This window comes from Palaemon carinicauda, chromosome 14 (genome assembly GCF_036898095.1).
Source record: "Palaemon carinicauda isolate YSFRI2023 chromosome 14, ASM3689809v2, whole genome shotgun sequence".
In the NCBI taxonomy this organism is placed as follows: domain Eukaryota; kingdom Metazoa; phylum Arthropoda; class Malacostraca; order Decapoda; family Palaemonidae; genus Palaemon; species Palaemon carinicauda.
Window position 1 is genome coordinate 32,585,790 of NC_090738.1, and position 19,964 is coordinate 32,605,753.

Genomic DNA, 19,964 nt, shown 5'->3' on the forward strand with positions numbered 1-19,964 from the left:
TAATTATTTTTTTTCCTTTCCTCAATGGGCTGTTTTTCACAGAGCCCTTGGGCTTATAGCACCCTGCTTTTCAAGCTGGGGGTGAAGTTTAGCTAGTAATAATTGGGACAAAACTGCAAGTTTTTGGACCCCTTTATATAAATAAATTATGGGAGACACCAGTGAGAAAACAAGGTTTTCAGTTGGGGAAGTTGGAAAAAAAAGTTACTTGCAGCAATGATAATAGTCAGAAATGCATAATGAAAAAAGATGACCAGTTGGGAAACCTGCTGTATGGTGCACATAAGTGGCTTCAAAGTCTAATGCCATAATTTTAAATGATTACTAAAGATCAAATTTTAAAAGTGAAAAACTGCCGTACCCTTACGTACACCTGGGGGCTACAACCCCCATAAGGGGCCATATCCATAACATTAAGAGTACTCTTGGCAGGTAATTTTACACCTAATTGCAATACTGTATTCATTAAATCTTATGCATATTTACACATCCTTACCTCAAGTTTGGGAGGTCGAAGGTCGAGGGTCCTGCGTCAATGTGAGGTACAATATGACTGTCCCTGTCAGTCGTTGATGGGTGGGGACTGGGGATACATCTTGGCGGCTTGATTGAAGCAGTTAATAATGCGACCGCTCTGATTCTTGTGCTGGTGAAATAAGGAAATTTTAGTTTGCTTTAGTTTGCTACAGTACTTCTTGAAGAACTAAAGTTTATGTTAAACCACATTATTACAAATTTTAACAGGTAGATAAAGAAATTTTGAATATAATATTCTTTATGCATTCCACACGGAGAACAACTTTTTATTCTGCCACAGCATTCCTGTTTTGGGCATGTGGACCTGTCTAGTGATCCACAAAATTTTCATCAAGACTTACAGCTGCACAAGATCTTTGTATCCTTACTAGGAATTATCTATTTTAATGTGTTACTGTGTGTTAATATCACTTGCCAAGCTGCAACCCTCATTGGAAAACCAGGATGCTATAAGCCCAAGGGATCCAACAAGGAAAAATAGCCCAGTGAGTTAAGGAAATAAACTATAAGGTACTGTAATGAACATTTAAAATTTCAAAATTAAACCAGATGTTTCATAAACTAAAGGACACTATGTAAGCCTGTTCAACAAAAACAGTATGAAATTTAGAAGTTCCACTGATTCAATTACCTAATTAAAGAACATTCAACAACTTTATGATCACAGTTGGAATAAAACATCTAGAATACTGTAGTATTGAACCTGATTGAGATGGCACGAACATGATAATGAACTGCATACCTAGTACAGTATCACAAACAGGATGGTACTATCTGGGAATATCTGAATGCAAATGATGGTCACAATTGTGTAAAATTGTATGCAGCATACACAACCAAATTAACGACTGTACCAGAGATTATATCAGGAATAAGAAATTTAATACTCCAAGTTCCTGTCCAAGAAATTAGATTCAGCAGCCGAAGACCAGACAATACATGTACTCAAAACAAGGTAGAATGAATGAAAATATTTCAGAACAGATATAATTTTTTGTGTAATTGCAGAGACCTTTGTGTTCCAAAAGTAAGTGCGCTATTAAGAACCTCCTAATATTTTTAGTCATACAGAGTTAAGGAATTATTATCAATGCTGAGATCCAAATGTTGAGGAGCCACTATCCTCAACCTGCTTTATTGTACTTTTGAGTTTTGTTAGTATTTAACAAAGCCCCACAACTAACCATGCACTAATTTCAGCTTAATCTATTCAGGTATTTACTAACCCCATATCTGCATTCAGGAGATGGATTTTATGCTAACAGTAACATCTGCATATGCAATGAGCTTATATTCTAGGGGAATCTAGGCCAAGCCACCAGTGTATAGTATGAAAAGTAATGGGCCAAGAACACTTATAACACTTAGACATATGTCGTCTTTGTCTTTGAAATATTCAGTCTAGTTATAATAAAAATTTGCGTTTTCCCTATAAGATGACTCAATTGCACTAAGGACATTATACAGTCAGCGATAAATGAAATTTTAAAAGGGCGTTTACTTCAGTAAGTTTACCATACAAGTCAACATAAAACTTTGCTATAACACCCACTTATAATGGCATCGCTTGTGTCAGTGACTACACTGCCTGCATCACAAGCACACAAACTCATGCCCAAATATGGTAAACTAAGGCATATGGTAGGGGAAATCTTCAAGGCAGGAGGAGGAACTAGTAGAAATGAACTAACAGGAGTACTTATATTGGTGGAAAGAGATGGGCTAATGTGCAGGAAGCCTGGAAGTAAAGTTCTTGATCTCCAACTAGGTCTGTACAAATGTACAAACAAGAGCAGATACGTGCGGTTTGTAAAATGTAAACAAGGTTGAAATATCAGGTGAAAAGTGTGCCAATAATGTGCATTTTTCGTGGATTTATCCTGTCTCAAATTTAAAAAGAAATTGTTAGTTTTACCATTATCAGTTCACCAGTAAATTTCCCCCACCCAAAACACACAGTTCCCACTGGATGACCCCATTTACCGTAGGATATATGGTATATGCAGTTATTTTCAAAGAAAACGGGAGTTTTCACTATAAAACTGCATCCCTTAATTATTAAAGCTTTTTCTGCGTTTCTATATTAAAACATATTACTCATGGAAGTTTACCGGTTCCGGTAAAATAGACAAACCTGCTTTTAAGCTTATTTTGCCGGTCCCGGTAAAATAGACAAACCTGCTTTTAAGCTTATTTTGCCGGTAAATATAAATAATGACAATAAAACTAAAAAATCACAAAACACTTAAAACAAATTTATTTATATAATTTTAAAGAATTTTGAATCTTGTTCACTACAAATTAAAAAAAAAATTAAAACGATTCTTTAATTAATTATAAAAATAAATACAACTGTCTCAGAATTTTTAGGCATAACAGTCTGCAAATCCAAAACTTAACTTTCGAGAGCGTTCTTTTACCAATACACTTAAGGTGCACCCACTGAAGACAACAGTCACAGACCACAGAATCCATCTTGCTCAAATCCTGACTGAAGAGCTAACACATTCACCGTGCTATTGCAGGGCACTTTGTAAACCAGCTTAAACATTTTCTTATCACGCTCTGTTCTTATCTTTAGGTAAGACAAGAACTCAAGCAGTGAATGATAGCTTGCTGTCATTGACTTCAACTTCTGAAACTGAGACTTTAGCCTATTATTAGTCCTCTCACCTAGAGACATCTGTTGGTGTTTGAGCCCCTCTACCCATTGCTTTCTTATTTGGTGCCAGTTAGAATCATAGTAACGAAGTACATTATGCAATTGTGTGGCTCTTAAGTTCTTCATAATGAACTTTGTATTCTTTTTCAGATCTTGAATATGCCAACTTCTGAATGATCTCCAAGATAGTGGTTTTCTCACCACCAGTAATACCCATTTTCTCAGTTGTAATTTCACGTTTGAATGTTCTAAGAACATGATAAAAGGCATATTTGAAGGTTAGCATTTGAAATTTCTTCAGTGAATACAGTTCTTTCGACCACATCTCTGTCTGTGAGAATAACTCTGATGTCAATCTTTTTGGGATTTTTGGTCTCGAAGAGCTGAATCTGAAGGCTGCTATAATTTGTTTCACCAATGCCATCAACAGTAGTCATGAGATAGAATGGCATCCTGAGTTCATTTGCCTTGTGAGTAAAATCAGCAAGTGTGAGCTCAGGAAACTGGCTTAAGGTGTGCTGCATGGATGCATCTTGGATAAATATGCCAGCCAGTGAGTTCTTATCTATTAGGTAATCAGTAGAAAGCCCTGGCTCTGGCTGGGATTTCAAGTAATCAGCAATCTGCTGTAATTCGCTCACTTCTGTGGACGGTTTGGGCTTAGCAGCTGTGCCAATGTTGTGAAATATAATTGTAAGAAGAATTATTGCCAAGTGCTATTTCAAAAAACATTGCCTTTTAGGTAAGAGCCTTTTCAAGTTTGTAAGATAGAACTGTTCAACAACCAATTTTCGTTTTTTATACATTTGGTCAACAACTATTTTTCAATATATTTGCCATTGACTTGTTAGATAATTTCTTGCTTAGTGCTTTTTTTATACATTTGCCTACAACATTGCCAGGAACCTATAAAACAATAAAATATTCATATTTGTTTGAGACCGCCAAAATAAGCTTCAAAGCATGTTTGTCTATTTTACCGGACCGGCAAAATAAGCTTAAAAGTTTGTCTATTTTACCGGGACCGGTTAAATAGCCTATTCGAAATATGATTCACTTAATCCTAACTTTTTTGCTCAGCGGTGACTACAATTTTATCTAATGAGGCGCATTTGCACCGACTCACAGCGGTGCCCTTTTAACTCAGAAATGTTTCCTGCTTGCTGATTGGTTAGAATTAAATTGTGCAAAAAATCAGCGAGCAGGAAACTTTTCCGGGTATTATTACAGTTTCATCCATTATGGGAAATGTATTATAATAATATGTTTCCCTAGTACAGCACGTGATAACCGAATACTTCCTCTTGATACTTTATTGTCGCTAATGCATACTTAAGGAGAAAAAACTATTTCAGGTATTGAAGGTCTTGACTTTTTCTAAGTTCAGTGTATATCTTTCCATGGCCACGCAAGGTACCTCTTGTTAGTTTGTATATCTGTTTTCATCCTACTTGGCTCCTCCCCATTGCGTAATGTGACAATATTTGCTTGAATGCGCATTTGCTCCTCCCACTAATGTCGCTCCTCCAATCAAAATACTACTGGGATCTTTTCAAGGGTTATTATTAGAAGATTCATTTTGTCTCTTATTCTTGTTTCAAGGATCTGTTTTTCGTGCAATATAACATTGTAACCTGATTGTCATTTGTTTTTGGGTTGGAAACCTGCCGGTTAAGTTTTCTCGTTACTTAACTGTCATGGATCCTCCGGTGCAGGTGTGCGATATATGTCGTTATTCTTATTTTGAAGTGATCGGCCGATTTCATGGTAATTATAATGGTACCCCAGACATTGTGAATCGGTTTCTTCGAGAGCATTTAGTGTTACCTACAAGTGTTTCGTGTGCTAAATGTGATTCGCCTTTACTTTTCCGTGAAGATAGACATGTGTGGTATTGTACAAAATCAGTGAAAATACCTAAAACGAAGAAAAGGCGTTTGTGCAATTATAGTGTTAGTGACTATAAGGGAACTTTTCTTCACGGGTCCCACCTTCCCCCGTGGAAATTAATTTTATTTGTCAATCACTGGTTGCATAAGTGTTGGGACCACCATTTTGTAATTAAGGGCCTCAGTATATCTCCTCCTAGTGTAGACTGGAGAAGCTTTTGTTCAGAAGTGACTGAATTTAGTTTTGATAACCAAGAGGCTATTGGTGGTGAAGGTGTAATCGTTGAGATTGACGAATCTCATTTTGGAAAACTGAAGTATGACCGTGGAAGGCCTCTGAGTGACATATGGGTGTTGGGGGGTATTGAGAGGCAGTCCAAAAAAAAATTTATTGTGCCTTTAATTGACCCATTACCACGGAAGCGTGATGCAGCTACCCTCATCCCTTTAATTGAGAAGTACATTAAACGGGGCAGCATTGTTGTTAGTGATAAGTGGCGGGCTCATAATTCTCTGCAGTCTCTTGGATACGATCACCGTACTGTGAACCATTCTGAAAATTTTGTGGATCCTTCAAACCCTGACACCCATACCCAAAACATTGAACGTCTTTGGCGGGAGCTGAAGGAATGGATACAACAGCCTGGTAACCGTTGTGAATACTTCAGGTAGTATTTGTCTCGTTTTATTTTTATACACAAATACCCTGAAGAGGAGCTGCTCCATTTTTTTATCACGGCCAGCAAACTGTATCCTCCACAATCTGAGGCACAACGGGTTCCAGTAGCTTTTGATGATTCAGAAGAGGGTCAACCACAGCCTTCCACATCATCGTCAGGTTCCATTTAAGGTAAGAAGTGACTTAGCAAAATATATATTTAAATTTAGCCCGGGGTAAAGGGGGGGGGTCGCAGGGGGGGCGGAGGCCCCCCCCCCCCGGTAGGGGTACAGGGCCCCTAGGCTAGGTTAGGTGGGTTTATTAGGTTCAGTAGTGCCCTGAAAATCACTGACCTTAAGGGGGGGTCTGTCCTGGCAAGCGAAAGGCTATTCGGGGAAATATTTTAATTCCATACATTGAATGAATAGTTTTCAAGCTAACCAATTACCGAAATGGATGACATTGCACGATTTCAAAATAGATTCTACTTTCCTCCTGATTGCTAATTGCTCCCTCCAAATTTTCGCAAAACAAGTTTGCAACTGAGGCCACTCTCGCATAGCAGATAGGCTATTAAGCTTAAACTAAATGCAAAGCTATTTTACCTGTACCATAATCTTATTAATTGGAGACTTCGTGTGACTAAAACAAAATCCGGGAACTATTACATAGTTAAAAATAAACATGTAATGATTACGTCATAAAAGAAACAAAACAGTTGGCTGAAGTGAAAATCAAGCAAGGCATGCACACTTGCGTCTTGGGCTTACTCCCAAGTCCCAATCAGTCTTAACTTTGGACTGGCTCAAGTCGAAGTCGCCACGAGTGAAAAAAAATTATGTCCCAGCTATGTCCCAGCCCCCTATTGGACAAAAATGCTAATTAAAAGTTTCGTTAGTAATCAGGGTATATTATCCAATAACTCAAGACTATCAGAAACTTGGGAAGGCTTATCTGGCAGAAACTCAAATTAGCCTACAATGAACCACTAAATTTGACAATGCCCTTAAATAAATCTTTGATGTAACATTTTATAAGGCTCGCTGAATGTATATTAAAATTTCAAACAGACTATTTTCAGACCGGTAAGCATAAACAAATTTATGGTAAATTTAAAGTACATTGTTGCTATTATTACTTGCTAACCTACAACCCTAGTTGGAAAAGCAGGATGCCATAGGCCCAGGGGCTCCAACGGGAAAATAACTCAGTGAGGAAAGGGAACAAGGAAATAAAATATTTTCAGAAGAGCAACAATATTAGAATAAATATTATAAACTATAAAAACTAACAAAACAAGAGGAAGAGAAATAAGATTTAAGATAGAACAGTGTGCCCGAGTGTATCCTCAAGCAAGAGAACTAACCCCAGACAGTGGAAGACCATGGTACAGAGGCTATGGCACTACCCAAGATTAGAGAACAATGGTTTGATTTTGGAGTGTCCTTCTCCACGAGCTGCTTACCATAGCTAAAGAATCTTCTACCCTTACAAAGAGGAAAGTGGCCACTGAACAATTACAGTGCAGTAAGAAGAATTGTTTAGTAATCTGTTGTCAGGTGTAGGAGGACAGGAGAATATGTAAAGAATAGGCCAGACTATTCGGTGTGAGTATAGGCAAAGGGAAAATAAACCATAACCAGAGAGAAGGATCCAATGTAGTACTATCTGGCCAGTCAAAAGACCCCATAACTCTGGTGGTAGTATCTCAACGGGTAGCTGGTGTCCTGGCCAACCTACCTACTACAAATTATTTTAACCCATATTAGTTTATATCAAAACTTAAGAAATAACCTTGTTTGGTGGTTCTTCAATCTAACAAAAGCAAATATCAAATATTTCTATTCGCCAAAAGAAACAAGCTACTAAATAGCCCCACTATCTAAGGAGCACTAGCGTAAGAAATTTCAACAGGTACACATCCTATCTTATGCCAATTTAATTGCAAATTAGCTTCCGCAGTCATTTTAACCATCATTAAAATTACCAACCCGCGGAAAAAAATAACGACAAGTCAGAAGATATAAACTTTTATAGCGGATTGATCATTGCATGACCAAAATTAAATCTAACAATTACGATATATTTACGGCCAAAAACTTTTGAGCGTAAGGCACTCCCCCAGTAAAACGCCCCACCCTAGCGATGAAAAAAAAAAAAAAAAAAAAAAAAAAAAAAAAAAAAAAAAAAAAAAAAAAAAAAAAAAGTCATTAAAATTTTATTAATTTTTTTAAATCAACCGTTTCTTACCCTACCTGACGTCGAAACAATCTTCAGGATTTAGGACCCAAATGTTTAGTGTAGAGATATAATTTCAGCAGAAAATCGTGTAACAAATTAGAATGCACTAATGGCCAACCACTTTTTTAATTCTAATTGGTCCAATGTTTTATAAAAAAAAACTTAAAAATTGGTAATCAGTCCAAAATTTTTTATTTAATGCAGTAGTTATTTATAAGAAAAGCACGCATTTCCTCGTTAAACCAACAATTAAAATACAAGACCTAAAAATCATCCAAGTGTAAAATGCAGATTTAATTACGGGATTCAATCAGCATATTCCACTTTCACAATACCCTTATAATCCACGCCGGGATCCTGATGCACACAGACAAGACACTAAACATACACTAGTTACAGCACAGAACCTTAACCACAAATTCTTCGAACTTAACACACTTCACGAACAAACATCCTAAAGAATTAGTGGCAGATCTATATAAATATCTAGAATTGAATGTCGTAACTAAACCAAGCATAGCTTACCTTTAAATCCACAGTAGAGGCAACCACTTCTGCAGTTATGCTAACACACAAAAATCAAGTTCCCATACGATTTGAATGCGATCAGATGACTGTTCTTAAGTATAGTCTTGGCAAAATGTTCAACATACTCAAACATAATTTAACATACTAGTTTTATCAAATTCACAATTCGGCCATAACGGAGATTAAATAATGGATAACCTAGTATCAAGCATCCGCCGTCCGACCGGTTTCTAAACAAAGAAGTGAGCAACTGCTAAGCGGTTCCCGAGTCCTGACAAGGAGTATTAAAGCGCAGTTAAACTTTACTCATTCCAATGATAAGTAACAGCGACATCTAAGTAACAGCGACACCTGTTGGTTAAGTGGAAGTTACGAAAAAAATTACGGAAGCCAAAATTTCTGCGAGAAAATTAGTTTTACAACTAATTGCATTTCGTACGCTGACTCTATATATATATATATATATATATATATATATATATATATATATATATATATATATATATATATATATATATATATATATATATATATATATATATATATACAAAAGGCGTTTATGATATGGGAACAGTTTCAATTATTTGTTCGTATTATTTGTGCAATGTTGTAAGATATATAAACTCTTTATTTCATATATAAAAAAAAATAGAAATATATATTACCTTTGGCTACATAAATTAAAAGAAGAATAAGATTGGCTCCAGTTGTTAAGTAAACAAAATAGGATTCATAACTTATCAATTTACACTCTTAATGGCAGATAAAACTAAATTTGAATGTGACCGGGTTAAATGGATATTTTGAGAGAGAGAGAGAGAGAGAGAGAGAGAGAGAGAGAGAGAGAGAGAGAGAGAGAGAGAGAGAGAGAGAGAGAGAGTGTGTGCTTGATTTTCCTATAGATAACCTCATTCCTTTGAACGTGGGAAATAATGAATCGTGAACGTAGTTTAAAATAAAATATTAAAAAATTGCACTCCGTAATACAGTCTAATGAATGTTATATTATGTATTTTAGATGAGATATAATCTTATAAAATAAAATCAATCAACTTTTACCTTCCTTTTCTATATAAGCCATAATTTTATAGAATATAATCAATAGTCCTTTGTTCCTTTTCTACTATACTATATACGAGTTATCTTTATAATTTACACTCTGCCAACAGATGTCAGTGGTACCTGTCATGACGTAATGACGCCTAAAGGATCCTTCTTTGTCCCTTTGACCGTACATGGGTCGTTTTCTCATCCTTGTTTGGGGGAAGCTTGTGATTGGCTGTTGAACCCTACTTTTAGTCGATCACAAGATTCATTACTTAGTAGCGTCGTGGAATTGTGGTGTTGGATGTAGGACAGTGTAACACTTCTTTGCATACATAATCCTTAAACATCATCGTCGTGGATGTAAGGTAATTGCACTATAAATTTTGTTTGTGTTGTTACATTAAATGTTAAGTCTTTTGTCGAAGCACTTTTTAACTTTGGTTAGGATTATTTATGATAGCTTCAATTGTTGATATTTTATGACTTGATTAGATTGGTCTTGAAACTAAAGCTAGCTCCCTTGCTGAAAGTATTTTATAGCAAATTTTATCTGATGCCGTAAATTGAAAATTTATGTGATGGTTTAAAGGTAATGGTTTAATTTGTGCTTAAACTTCTATTGGTTACTTCTACAGAACCTTCGATTAGACATTCCTAGGGTTGTTAGAGTAGCTATGATATTGATAATCACCTATAGTGTAAAAATTAATCTGACGTAGACGTAGTGATTAACTGAAATCATTGGAAGTGTAAAACTAGATTTGTCTTCGTGTATAGCTGAAATATATTCATAGAACTTAAGTTAAAGTAAGCCTGGAGCAATAATTTTTCTTGCTATTAAGTTTTTCAACTATTAGATTTTTTATGAATTCCCCCAGTAAAGCCTAAGTATTCTGAGTTCTAAGCTTAATTAGTTTTCATAAGTAGGATTATGCTTCCTGGTAAGCTTTAGAATTAAAACATATTGAAATTTATAAGTTTTCTTCTTGATTATGTACTGACTATATTCATTTTTAGGTGTGCATAGGGTATGGCATAAGGCTTGCAGTGATGTAGATACAACCCAATTGTTTTAAGATATTGCTCTCTTGGAAAAGGCAAGTCAAGGTGCTGAGAAAATGGTTTCTGGGAGACCTTTCAAGACTGCTTGTGACATTTTCACAGAAGTGGTCACAGTGACTTCCCCTTTCAATATCTCTTGAGGATCATGGCTTAAATTTGTGGCACCATTCGTCAGAAGACTTTATTCCAAAAGAGCCTTCCGAGAACTGTGGTAATGTAATACTAACACAACCTGTCGGTCAATAGGACAAAGCTGACTGTGATCCCTTATTCGTAAAAGTCAGACTTGGGATCCAGGTGTTCTAGAATTCTACAAAAAGTAAAATTATCTTTAATGAGTTTCTGAATATATTAAGTAAATTCATATATACAATGGGAATTAGTTAAAAGGCCAATTTTTTTATGGCCACTAGTTTGTGCTCTCAAGAAAAGCATAGTTACAGGACACGTTAGTGTTTTCTGAAACTAGACTAATGGAGGATGCACGACACGTTAGTGTTTTCTGAAACTAGACTAATGGAGGATGCACAAGAGCTTGCAGTTAGTCAACATTGACCTCCAGTCTACCTTTAGCCCTCCAAATACCTGAGGCCGCAACAAGCTGGTAAGTGCTTAATATATTAACTTAGGACTACCAATACTGCCTGTTTGGAGTGTCTAGCTGCTCTAGCACACTCATCTCTGCAACTTCGGTTTTTCAATATTAATCTTACCCGATGATCATGTAGCTGTCAACTCCGTTGCCCGACAGAAATCTACGGTCGGGATACGCCAGCGATCGCTATCCAGGTGGGGGTGTACTCAACAGCGCCATCTGTGAGCAGGTACTCAAGTACTTCTTGTCAACCAGAACTCAATTTTTCCTCTGTCATGCCGCCGGCAAGACCTACTTGGATACGCTGTTGATTTTGGAGTTATTGTTCACGATTTGGTGATGTATTTGCTCTAAAGTTTAGCCTTCGCTGTTCAGGAAGCTTTATCCTTAGCTTAGCAAGCTTTTGGAATTAATTTGATTTATTGGTTAACGAACTTTGCTTAATTTTGGAATTCCCCCTTGACTACTTCTAAATTCAAGATGTCTGACCAGTCCCAAGTTCCTAAATACAGGCAGTGTAGTGTTAGGACTTGTACTAGGCGTCTTCCGAAGGCCTCTATAGATCCTCACACCGTATGTTCCAATTGTAGGGGTAAATCCTGTCAATTGGAAGATCGATGTGGGGAATGTGCTGGGCTTTCGGAATTAGATTTTAACGAATTCCTTAGATATGCACGTAGGTTAGAGAAGGAGAGAGATAGGAGCGAGTTCTTCTCGCTCTGTGGATTTTTCCTCTCCCCATGCCCCTCAACCTTTTCCTTCCCCTGTGGTGGTGACTCCCGAACCTGCTACGAGTGCTCAGCCTGCAATGGCTGATATGTTGCGTGCCATTCAGGCTCTCGGTGAGAAGGTGGAGTCGTTGGTTAGTGACCGCAATCAGCTCTTGGCAGATGTCAGAGAGCTGAAAGCGAAGAGTGCAGTGGGAAGTGTTAGTGCTAGTGATGTGCATAGTGTCAGTGTCAGTGTTGCGCATGAGGGTACATCTGTGCGTGCCAGTCGTCCTCCCAGTCCGGGACCTCTTGCAAGCTCCCAAGCCCAGGGGAGAAGCAATGTCGAAGGACCAAAGGGTTCGGCAGGCCTTGATCGGCGCACGGATGTATCCTCAGTGGTTGCGGACGTATCTGTTAAGGATCGTCCCATCCACATACAGACGAATGAGCCCTTACATTCCTCGTCTGTGGAAGAAGTTTCCAGGAGGAAACGGTGGACCAAGGTCTCACGACCGCTCAAACGTAAGGTCCCTTCCGAGCTAGTCCAACGGCCCAGGTGTAGCCACTGGGTCAGTTCGGACTCGCCACAGTCATCTGATGACTGCACACCTCCCAAGAGAGGTAGAGTGGTTCCTCAACAGGCTACTGCTCAGTCTGTTGTTGCTCCAACCACAGTAGACCCTAAGTGGTCCATGCTGCAGACTATGCAGTCTCAGCTTGCGGCATTCATGCAGGAGTATCATGCAGAGAAAGTTAACACCTCTCCTGTTAACCTACAACCCGCAGAGGTTGTGCGCTCAGCAGATACTGCGGCTGCCTGCTCCCACACTCCACCTGTGAGAGCTCCTCCACCGATGCGCAGTCCTCCCTGCCAGACGCATGTTCTTGCTGCACCATCTGCTAACATGCGTGAGCTGCCGCATCAGGAGTTGCCGGGTTCCAGCACTATGCGGCATTCTCCTCAGCCCATGCAGCATGCTCTGCATACCTTACAGCATGCTCCGCATACCATGCAGCATGAGCCGCATACCTTACAGCATGCTCTGCATACCATACCGCATGCTCCTCAGCCCACCGCAGCCCCTCCCACACACCAGCCCTCTGCTTTTGTTGTTGCCAGCTCGCAGACCGACCAGCAGAGGCATGATGTTGGATCCGCAGGTACGCATGCACCCGTTCTGCCGGATTCAGCCGTTCAGCTTGCTGCTCTGCCTTTGCCACTCACAACTCAACTTTCGGATGATGATGTATCGGATGATGAAGCTGCACATCTGGATGAACCTCACTCTGATATTGAAGGACACAAGTCTTCGCCACCCTCCTCAGACTTTCGCAAAGTCCTTGCCTTGTTCAGGGACTTGTATCCTGAGCATTTTGTGTCTGCAACCCCTCGTTCTCCTCCCTCCGAGTTTGCTCTGGGCATGCAGTCTGCTGCGCCTGCCTTCACCAAGCTTGTTCTCGCCAGATCATCTAGGAGAGCTTTGAGGGTTATGGGGGACTGGTTGCATTCCAAGAAGCAACTGGGAAGGACCTCTTTTGTGTTTCCTCCTCCCAAGCTTGCTTCTAAGTCGAGCGTCTGGTATGCCACGGGAGAGGAACCCGGCTTGGGGGTTCCTGCCTCTGCCCAGGCCGACTTCTCAAGTCTGGTTGACTCTCCCCGCAGGTTGGCTATGAGACGTTCGAAGATCTGCTGGTCCTTTTCCGATTTAGATAATCTGTTGAAGGGAGTCTTTCGTGCCTTCGAGATATTCAACTTCCTAGATTGGTGTTTGGGAGCCTTAAGCAGGAAGACTTCCCCTTCAGATAAGGACTCGGCCATGCTGATCATGTCTAGCATGGACAAGGCAATTCGGGATGGGTCTGGTGAACTTGCGGCTTCATATGTATCAGGAGTCCTTAAGAAGAGAGAACATATTTGCTCCTTCTTGTCTGCTGGTATCACTCCTTGCCAGAAGTCAGAGTTGTTGTTTGCTCCTCTCTCCAAGTGTCTGTTTCCGGAGGAGTTGATTAAGGGGATGGCTGCCTCACTTATCCAGAAGGATACTCATGATCTGATGGCTTCTTCTGCACGTAAGGCTAAAACCTTACCTTCCGTGCCTAGACCCTTCCGCCCTGCAGCAGTTGACACACCTGCTTCTAGGTTCATCCTGCCCTTTCGTGGCAGAACCTCCAGCAGAGGAGGTACCCATGCAGACAGTCACCGTGGCAAGTCCAAGAAGGGTTCCAAGTCCGCAAAAGGCAAGTTTTGACTGCCTTCCTCTCCAGACAGCAGTAGGAGCCAGACTCGAGACCTTCTGGCAAGCTTGGGAGAGCAGAGGTGCAGACGCTCAGTCTGTGAAGTGGCTAAGGGAGGGATACAGAATTCCGTTCTGCCGCAATCCCCCTCTAGCTACGTCTCCCATCAACCTCTCTCCCAACTACAAGGAGAAGGACAAGAGGCTAGCGTTGCAACAAGAGGTGTCGCTCTTGCTACAAAAGGAAGCGGTGGTCATAGTCCGGGATCATCAATCCCCGGGATTTTACAACCGTCTCTTCCTGGTAGCCAAGAAGACAGGAGGTTGGAGACCGGTGCTGGACGTCAGTGCTCTCAATGCTTTTGTCACCAAGCAGACGTTCACGATGGAGACGACGAAGTCGGTCCTAGCAGTGGTCAGGCAGGAGGACTGGATGGTCTCGTTAGACCTGAAAGACTCATACTTTCACGTCCCCATCCATCCAGACTCCCAACCTTTCCTAAGATTCGTCTTTGGAAAGGTAGTGTACCAGTTCCAAGCCCTGTGCTTTGGCCTAAGAACGGCACCTCTTGTGTTTACCAGACTGATGAGGAATATTGCAAAATTCCTTCACTTGGCAGACATCAGAGCCTCCCTCTATTTAGACGACTGGCTTTTAAGAGCTCCCACAAGTCGTCGCTGTCTGGAGAACCTCAGATGGACTATGGATCTGACCAAGGAACTGGGCCTCCTGGTCAATTTAGAGAAGTCCCAGCTCGTCCCATCCCAGACCATTGTCTACCTGGGTATGGAGATTCAGAGTCGAGCTTTTCGGGCTTTTCAGTCGGCCCCAAGGATCAACCAAGCCCTAGAATACATCCAGAGCATGCTGAGAAGGAACCGATGCTCAGTCAGGCAGTGGATGAGTCTAACAGGGACTCTTTCATCGCTGGCCCTGTTCATCGAGTTAGGGAGACTCCACCTCCGCCCCCTTCAGTATCATCTAGCTGCTCACTGGATAAAGGACATGACGCTAGAGACGGTCTCAGTTCCTTTTTCCGAAGAGATGAGGTCTACTCTAACGTGGTGGAAGAACAGCATTCTTCTCAAGGAAGGTCTACCATTAGCTGTTCAGACCCCTGACCACCGTCTCTTCTCGGACGCATCAGACACGGGCTGGGGTGCGACATTGGACGGACAGGAATGCTCGGGAACATGGAATCAGGAGCAAAGGACACTTCACATCAATTGCAAGGAGTTGTTGGCGGTTCATCTGGCCTTGATAAACTTCAAGTCCCTCCAGCTAAACAAGGTGGTGGAGGTGAACTCCGACAACACCACAGCCTTGGCTTAAATCTCCAAGCAGGGAGGGACTCATTCGAGGAAGTTGTTCGAGATCGCAAGGGACCTCCTCATTTGGTCAAAAGATCGAAAGCTCACGCTGGTAACGAGGTTCATTCAGGGCGATATGAATGTCATGGCAGATCGCCTCAGCCGGAAGGGTCAGGTCATCCCCACAGAGTGGACCCTTCACAAGAATGTTTGCAGCAGACTTTGGGCCCTGTGGGGTCAGCCAACCATAGATCTGTTCGCTACCTCGATGACCAAGAGGCTCCCGTTGTATTGTTCTCCGATTCCAGACCCAGCAGCAGTTCACGTGGATGCCTTTCTGCTGGATTGGTCCCATCTCGACCTGTATGCATTCCCGCCGTTCAAGATTGTCAACAGGGTACTTCAGAAGTTCGCCTCTCACAAAGGGACACGGCTGACGTTGGTTGCTCCCCTCTGGCCCGCGAGAGAATGGTTCAGAGGTACTGCAATGGCTGGTCGACGTTCCCAGGACTCTTCCTCTAAGAGTGGACCTTCTGCGTCAACCTCACGTAAAGAAGGTACACCCAAACCTCCACGCTCTTCGTTTGACTGCCTTCAGACTATCGAAAGACTCTCAAGAGCTAGAGGCTTTTCGAAGGAGGCAGCCAGAGCGATTGCCAGAGCAAGGAGGACATCCACTCTCAGTCTATCAGTCTAAATGGGAAGTCTTCCGAAGCTGGTGCAAGGCCAATGCAGTTTCCTCAACCAGTACCACTGTAACCCAGATTGCTGACTTCCTGTTACATCTAAGGAACGTAAGATCCCTATCAGCTCCTACGATCAAGGGTTACAGAAGTATGTTGGCAGCGGTTTTCCGCCACAGAGGCTTGGATCTTTCCACCAACAAAGATCTTCAGGACCTCCTTAGGTCTTTTGAGACCTCAAAGGAACGTCGGTTGTCCACTCCAGGCTGGAATCTAGACGTGGTCCTAAGGTTCCTTATGTCATCAAGATTTGAACCGCTCCAATCAGCCTCTTTTAAGGACCTCACATTAAAACTCTTTTCCTCGTGTGCTTAGCAACAGCTAAAAGAGTAAGTGAGATCCACGCCTTCAGCAGGAACATAGGTTTCACATCTGAAACGGCTACATGTTCCTTGCAGCTCTGTTTTTTGGCTAAAAACGAGCTTCCTTCACGTCCTTGGCCTAAGTCGTTCGAGATCCCAAGCCTGTCCAACTTGGTGGGGAACGAACTGGAGAGAGTACTTTGCCCAGTTAGAGCTCCTAGGTACTATCTAAGAAGGTCAAAACCAGGTCAAAACCATTACGAGGACAATCAGAAGCCTTATGGTGTGCTATCAAGAAGCCTTCTCTACCAATGTCTAAGAACGCAGTTTCTTACTACATCAGGCTTCTGATTAGAGAAGCGCATTCTCATCTGAAGGAAGAAGACCTTGCTTTGCTGAAGGTAAGGACACATGAAGTGAGAGCTGTGGCTACTTCAGTGGCCTTCAAACAGAACCGTTCTCTGCAGAGTGTTATGGATGCAACCTATTGGAGAAGCAAGTCAGTGTTCGCATCATTCTATCTCAAAGATGTCCAGTCTCTTTACGAGAACTGCTACACCCTGGGACCATTCGTAGCAGCGAGTGCAGTAGTAGGTGAGGGCTCAGCCACTACATTCCCATAATCCCATAACCTTTTTAACCTTTCTCTTGAATACTTTTTATTGTTGTTCTTTGGGTTGTACGGTCGGCTAAGAAGCCTTCCGCATCCTGGTTGATTTGGCGGGTGGTCAATTCTTTCTTGAGAAGCGCCTAGGTTAGAGGTTGTGATGAGGTCCTTTAGTATGGGTTGCAGCCCTTTATACTTCAGCACCTAAGAGTCGTTCAGCATCCTAAGAGGACCGCTAGGCTCAGTAAGGAAGACGTACTTAATAAAGGCAGAGTAATGGTTCAAGTCGACTTCCTTACCAGGTACTTATTTATTTTATGTTTGTTATTTTGAATAACTAATAAAATGAAATACGGGATACTTAGCTTCTTTGTTAACATGTATGCTGGTCTCCACCCACCACCCTGGGTGTGAATCAGCTACATGATCATCGGGTAAGATTAATATTGAAAAATGTTATTTTCATTAGTAAAATAAATTTTTGAATATACTTACCCGATGATCATGAATTAAAGAACCCGCCCTTCCTCCCCATAGAGAACCAGTGGACCGAGGAGAAAATTGAGTTCTTGTTGACAAGAAGTACTTGAGTACCTGCTCACAGATGGCGCTGTTGAGTACACCCTCACCTGGATAGCGATCGCTGGCGTATCCCGACCGTAGATTTCTGTCGGGCAACGGAGTTGACAGCTACATGATCATCGGGTAAGTATATTCAAAAATTTATTTTACTAATGAAAATAACTATTTTTAAATATGACCAGAGTAGTTGAATTAATCATAGTTTAAGCAGCTAAAATTTAAACTTCTTGTATGCATAAACCCTATTTTAATATGCTAAAAACTTAATTTCTTAGTCTATAATTTTAAGATTTGCAAGTTTTTGTGGGTCCTGCTTAGAATAAGTTATTGAACAGCTGAATAATTTTGAAAATTTCCGTTGATAAATTTAAATAAAGCAGCTACCCTTAAATAATTAATATAGCATAACTTAGAAATGTTAATACGTCAAAATTTACAATAAATGCCTCTGCCATCTGATTCCGGTTAAGCCCATTTCGCAGATACTGGTATATCTGACAGGTAAGCAGACTTTCCTCTTGTATTGTAATCTTTATATTCCTTTTTTTTTTTTATAAAATTGCTATAAGGTTATTTCGTAGCTATATCTAAGCTGGTTCTCTTGAAAATAACTACTTTGGTACATTTTCATATTTTCATACTTAGTGTCCTGATTGAATAAGATTTTTTTTTCTAATACTTGCATAATAGAACTCTACATAAAATTATATGAAGCTATCTTGGTGGATAGTTTTATAAACTTTAAATTGACAGACGATGCCATGTTCTAAGATTTAAAAGTACCCACTTTAAAGACAGTTTTTCTGGAAGTATCATTTCTAAAATGACTTTCTAATTTCAGAATGTGTAATGGTCCACCCACTCCGTGGCTCAAGGAAAATGCTGCCCAAATCATCCAGGAACATTCCATTTTTTATTTGCTTGGGTTTTCACGCATACTTTTGAAATTAGTTTAAAAGTACAAAATTTGTATACTTAGTTCCTCGCATTTTTTTTTTTAATTTTTGACAAATTAAAGATGACTATACATATTTTTGACACTAGTACTAGACTCTACCATTCCTAAAATGGATTGAGAAATAACTAATATGCTGTATCTGCTGTGCTGAAAGCAGTGATAAATGACCCCATTTACTTTGTCTACCTCACACATGAAAAAAATAAAATTAATTTAAACTGATTAAAATCTTATACCTACCCATTTTAAATTCCTGTACTTTTGATATTCAGTCGCAACCCATTTTAAATTCCTGTACTTTTGATATTCAGTCGCAAGAAACTTTGCAATTAAAGATAAACTTCAGAAAACTTTGTCAAATGCAATCTTGAGTAGATAAGATAGTCTTTGGTTTAGGCCAATAATTACTAATTTATGGTATCAAACCTAATGTTTAAATTAATAAACTTCTGGAACACCTTTCGGTATATCAAATCATCTTGCCTAACAGTAAGGTACCTTTCAAACTTTATAATAAATTGCCCAGAAAAATTTGTAAAGGATTATCCAAAAGAAAATTATTTATTTTTCCCTTTTGTATGCCTATTCCTTGTTTAGTGCCATGTTCTTCATCCTTATCCTTAAAATTTAGGTTTAACAAAAATCTTATAGAACGGGATTTTCAGGATGCAAGGCGAATCTATGTAATTTGAATAAAGAAAGAGTCCTAGGACTGCATTAAGCAGATCACCTCTTATGTATGTTGAAGGTATTTGAAAAATCTCTGTATAAATCTAAAAGTAGATGACAAACTACTTAAGATAATAAATCTCTCTTTAAGATAATAAATCTCTCTACAATTTAAGCCAAAATCCACTTGCTTCATTAAATTTATAAATGCATCAAGACAAAACTTTTTAGCAGGCTTGCATATTGGCCAAAGGAAACTGATACATGCTTTTATAATGGACACGCCACCCAATGTATTTCCTCAAGGGCAAATAATGCTTAAAACTACCTGAGTAAATCTCTAGTATAACAGACACGGTGGTTCCCAAATGCAATGAGCGCACCGCAAGACTTATTTTCCGAGTGCATTAATAATATGAAAAGTCTTAAAGCACACCAGGAGTTTAGCCCCATCCACACTCAAACAGTTGCTTGTGACGTCAGGAACTCAAACTCCATGTAAAGTCGTTTAGGTTTCTAATATATTTGGAACGACCTACGCACTCTCTTGCTGCTCATGGTGGGGTCGGGGTAGTGGCCGTAACCTATTCCTTCTTGTGTCCCACTATCAAAAGTCTCGACATGTCCCA

The 19,964-nt window shown here is 40.2% G+C and overlaps 2 long non-coding RNA genes across 2 annotated transcripts in view; one reads left to right on the top strand and one right to left on the bottom strand.

The window, feature by feature from the left end:
• LOC137653508 (uncharacterized) overlaps window positions 1-8,772 on the bottom strand; it is a 29,244-nt gene extending 20,472 nt beyond the window's left edge. Inside the window, exons 1-2 of the long non-coding RNA XR_011046506.1 lie at window positions 8,513-8,772; window positions 497-646 (exon numbers count right to left, since the gene is read on the bottom strand). This is a non-coding gene — a long non-coding RNA (uncharacterized lncRNA). The remainder of the gene's footprint in view (window positions 1-496; window positions 647-8,512) is intronic.
• A 1,000-nt stretch (window positions 8,773-9,772) lies between these two features.
• On the top strand, window positions 9,773-19,494 carry LOC137653158 (uncharacterized). The gene is made up of 3 exons (XR_011046413.1): window positions 9,773-9,927; window positions 10,580-11,228; window positions 18,550-19,494. It is a non-coding gene; the product is annotated as an uncharacterized lncRNA (long non-coding RNA).
• Window positions 19,495-19,964: the final 470 nt, after the last annotated feature.